This window comes from Mchenga conophoros, linkage group LG19, assembly GCF_057382185.1.
Source record: "Mchenga conophoros isolate Kocher_MC1m ecotype Shallow Benthic linkage group LG19, M_conophoros_male_GT1.1, whole genome shotgun sequence".
Taxonomy (NCBI): domain Eukaryota; kingdom Metazoa; phylum Chordata; class Actinopteri; order Cichliformes; family Cichlidae; genus Mchenga; species Mchenga conophoros.
The window spans coordinates 12,039,357-12,044,693 of record NC_140544.1 but is presented as its reverse complement, the minus strand read 5'-3'; positions in this window follow the sequence as shown (position 1 = coordinate 12,044,693).

Sequence of the window (5,337 nt, the reverse complement as noted above, 5' to 3'; positions counted from 1 at the left end):
TGCTTTAGCAATGAGCGGGGAATTAATTTGTCTATTATGCTAATGAACAAGCAATAATAAAGAAGTTGCTACTATGACAAGAAGAACCCAGCGGAAGGCCATTTATGGCATTTCCTTTTTGAAATCTCCTCGAAACCTATTAGATGTTTCTCACAGCGTCAGGCCAGAGTATATGTAAAATTCAGAGCCATGTGTCCTTGTTTACTTGGTTTGTCAGGGCGCCAGCATTTCCTAATTGTCCTCTCTGAATTTAGCAACTTGGTCTCTTGTCATTACGATGGCACTGAAGTCCTAATGAGTGGAATTGTTATCTGAAAGATGGCCCCCTTTTTCCCTGCTGCGAAAGCACATTAGATCCAGACAGCTCATTTCCATTCCCCCTGTCATCTCTCTAGAAATGACGTGCAGTGCTTGAAACTGTTTATTTCCAAATTCAGACCTCCTCCGCGGCAGCCATCGGCTTCAATTACCAGTTTTTCCTGAGCAGAGCCATCAGGCAGCCTGACACTGAGGTCCAACCTAATTCCCACCTTCTCCAAAGTCAAGAGCATAATGTGCAGATAAAAAAGGTGGAAAATAGCCTGCCGCTCATTAGCATGCAGCGCCTGTCTGTTCATTTGCTTGCTGCGAATGAAAGTTCTGACACTCAGCGCCTTGTGCAATACGAGAATAGTCCTCTTCAGACTGCCTCGTGTCCTTACTGCCACGGAAAGGTCATCGCAGAGGTCTGCGCTCGCCAACCTGGCTGACTGCTCTTCACTGGCCCACCTGGGAGAGGGGTTAGCTGGGGGTATTGATTCAGGGAGAACCTCATTACCTGCTGAATCAACATATTATTGCCATGTTTCACCCAGCCGATTGTTTACAAGTGTCTTTAGTGCGGGCAAAAGCCTGCTCTGGTGGGCCATGACCGCATTCATTAGTCCCTGACCCTGGTGATTATGTGTTATCTGATACGCTGCTGTCTGGCTTGGCCGCATGAGCAGGGCCACTGGCCTGCATTGGCCTGGGCCCATTACAACCCCTCTCTTTTTCCACTCTCTGCTATTCTCTCCCCCTCCATCCCTCTTTCCCTCTGTCTGTGCTCCCTATGAATGTATCCATTAGCCTGGCGATGTGTAAATTGTTTTCACCTGCACCACGGGCAGATGGGGAGCAGTGTCTCTGTCGTGCTTTCCTATGCATGAGCTTTCTAATCAGAGAAAGGCGATTCCCTTGTTTCTTCCCAGAACAAGGTGCGCTTACGTGAGCGTGCACACATACATTACATACACACAGCACCGCAGCCGTGTGCTCGCACTCACAATTTGCAATCAATATGCATGCTGTGTAGTGGGGATATTGGTGCAGTGGTAGCGGTGACAGGGTTCATTACAGGAGCTCACCTTACAACACTGTGATGGCTTAATACTGAGGAGAGGGCCTGGGCCCTGGGCTGATCCTTGCTGCTGCCATTCCCAATTTCAGGTTGAATTGAAGGATAATTTGACCTGGAAGACTAAACCCACACAAGCGCAATGACTTCCAATTGCAGTGTCAACTGAGTGTGACCTACAGAACTGACAGGAGAGGATGTCCCTCACGCAAACAAATAAAGCATTTTCTAATGCCTTAATGTGGATGTGACATGTGCCCCGTGGGCCTCTCCAGGAGGATTGGGTCAAATGGGCCATCCAGGACTGGATTGGCTCTTCGGGTATAGGGAAGAGGCGCTCATTTACTCAACTGTCTCTTCTCAGGTCTACTGTTCCTTCAATGAAAAAGTTACCGATCATATTAAAAAACAACTGCTTCTTGTGAAACAGTGGCAACATCCTTTCAAGCAGAACATTTTTAAGAAAGATCAGTGTTTCTGCACTTAAGCTGCATAACATGAAAAATGATCTTCCAAATGCTTTAAAGATAATAAACCCTGTTTTGGAATATAAACTGAATAACAGAAACTATGCCAAACAGAACTAATAACATAAATGTTGAAGTACAAACGAGGTGTTTGAAGAGGTTTCAGAACCTTTTCTGAGCCTTGCAGGGGAATACCTATAATCAGTGTAATCAATTCAAAACCTCAGTAAGCATGACACAAACAGTGAGACAAGACAAGCTATCTGGTTTTATTCACCACTCAGCAGCTGGTTCACTAGCACCAAACCTAAGCTAGCAAACATGGGGCAAAAGAGGGCACTGTTGTAACAAGGCAAGGCATCAGCATTACCAACCAGCACAACGACATAATAGCAAACATCAAGTCCTGACTGTCAGCCATCTGACCTAAACAGCCCAGCCCACATGAATCTCTTCATCTGATAACCACACACACACTGCCCCCGCTTGCCGCCGTGTGCCACACCGCTGCTCCTATCAGCTGTCGGTCAAACTCTAGACTAAAAGACTCTTGTCAAACTGTGAGATGATCCTCTCCTTCCTGTCTCTGTCGCCCCCAGTGACTGCAAACATGTGAAAATGACAGACAAGAGTCTGGGTGACACTGGTAGAGGACGCCCAAGAAAAAGAATAAAAGTATAAACAACACGGAGAATGAATCCACTCTGCAAAATACAACATCACAAGGCCTACATGTGCTAACAACAACAAGCCACTGTCATTAGAGCTTGGAGTCTTTGTTCAAAACCACAATGAAGCATTGTGCTCTCAGACAGCACTCGAGACTGCCCTGATGTTTATTCAGATAACCACCAAGTGGAGCAACGTGGTGAATCTGATCTCCTCGCTAAAACTCAGTAACAGAATAGACAATATCCACAGAGCCGAAAAAAGAAAAAGTTTAAAGCAAGAACTCAGCATGTGAAAAAAGTTGCACAATGTATTAACGCGGCTTAGCGCACCCTCTTAGCGTTCAATTTCTTCTCAAGTTGCAACCGAAAAGGTAAGCATTGGAAACTAGTTCCCCTCCATCCCATTCCATTTTGTCAGCTTTCTTTTCCATGAAATTATAAAAGGGATTTGTTGCAGCTTTTCATCCACTTGATAGCACTTAACTAATTGCTGTCCTCTCATAGACAAAAACGTACTTGCAAAATATCGACACACAAATAAACTGCACGCGGGCACACGCACAACACATAAAGATCTGTCTGTGATATTTTGTATCCTTTTCAAATTTAATCAGGCCTGATTTTGAACAGATACTACTAATATCATCCTCCGGACACGTTTAATCTTTTTAATATACCTTTGTGAAAATAAAACTATACCTGTGCCAACCACAAGAGCCTGCTTTTTGAAATGATTATAAAAACCCGGTCAAATCTCTTTCACTGCTGGTATCAGCCAATTATAGAAACAAGTGACCATTGAATTAACACGTGGAACTTGAAAGCTTTTGCACTCTGGTGCAGAATGCTCTCTGGAAAAAAATATGTCAGACCTTAATTTGTAATTTCACAGGGAGTCAGCTGAGTTGTGGGCTTTTGCAGAACGGAGGCACTGCACATGTTCAAATGTGCTGATCAATGTCACAGTTCTTTCTGAATATTTTTAAATGCTACCCGCACAGAGCTGTGAATGAATAACAAATGTTCCGACAAAGTTCATTTTAAACTTGCCACAATAGGAAACTTCAGTGGATTTTTTTTTGCCGCAGATGAGAGTTGAGGATTTGCATTAACCCCAAACACTGCTTCAGTATCTAAGTGATAGTGAAAGGAGTGAAGGGAGAGCCATTAAAACCAGAGCTGTGGAAGAACAGCCACAAAAGACAGATAAACCCAACACCACAGAGAGGTGAGCCAACTGTCTTGCACAAGGAAAGGAAAAAGGGGAGGGAATGGAGAAGATAATTTAGCATTTGTGTAAGCTGTTTATCAAATTATTAACTGCACAGATGTTTCTGACTAGCTGGGGGGGCTGAACATGGGCTCTGCCAGGCAGGGGGAACAAAGGTCTGAAGGATTCGACGGAGATGTGCACTGAATATCAATTTAATTTACTTGCTGTTAATTCTCATGCAAATTGTGACCTCTGTTAGGGCATATCAATGGCCATACAGATTGTATGTTTGCACAGGAGCAACAGAGAAAGCCAGTGTGGAGACACTGTATAAAACTACAAAGAGTAAAAGTAAACTATATTTTCTCGGACCCTTCATGCAGTAAGATTTGAAAAATGGCACCTTTTTGTTTACATTGATAAGCACTTGTTAAAACTATTACTACTTTATCAAAATAATGGTTTTATTGTTGCAGCATTTTGGACTATATACTTTTTTCCTAACTAGGAAATAAGTATACTGTGGATAATTCACTGTAAAGCTAATGTTGTTTAAGAGATATGTGGAAAGGAATGCATTATAGATGAGAAAACGGGAAATCTGAATTTATTCAGTGCACCTGTTATTTCATAACTCACCTGGATGAATTAAGTAAAAAGTTCAGTTCAGAGTTTTCACATCAATTTGGTGTGCGATCTAACACGGGGGCCTAGTATATCTGGATATTACAAAGATATTAAACAGTGGTCGCAAATGTAGTCTGCATTGGGAGGCCACAATCTGCTGAAAATAATCACAAATGCATGTATGACATCCAACAAAGACTGATCACAGGCATCAACCTTGGCTGAGCTCAGCTGGAACGGCAGTGCTGCAAGTCTCATTTTCTTCATCACCTCCAAAGCACTGCCTTCCAGCTCTCCACGGCACAAACAAAAAGCCTGGCAACAATATCAATTATACATGCAGGAGGCAAACAAGGGGATTTATTTCACAACAAATAGCCTCATAGAGAGATACTGAATGGGGTAGATTAGCATTAGAAAAGAACAACAAAACTCCCCAGTTCAACAGATAAAGAGCAGTTTGATGGGACTGGAATTGGGGAAATTGGCTGATTAGGGTGTGCATTTGAAGGAGCAGTCAATTTCAGTATCCCAGCAAGGACATGTAGTGCTGTCGCTTTGAGAAAATGACTCAGTCAAAACATGACATTCTGAGAAATGTCAGCGATGAACCTTGATAATGCAAGACAACATCTGGGGATGATGCACAGCAACCATCAGAGAAAATCAGACATCAGTGTGTGTGTGACAGAGCAAGGGAAGCTTATCAAATAAAAGTCAGACGTTTGATGGCTGGTATCTAGCCCAGGCGGGTTAGAAACTCTGATAAATAAACAGAAATGACATTTAAACACCTTTACGAACATCTGTGCGTCTTTCTAAATAAAGGGGATTTACGTTCGGGCAAATACTCCAAATACGCTGAAAAACAAATTCTTACCCAACATTTAGTCGATTTTTTTTCTTTCATTATTACTCTCGGATTTAATTCGTGCACGTCTCCGTGCTCCAACCACGTGTTCTCTGTGTTTATCCGCAAGGCTT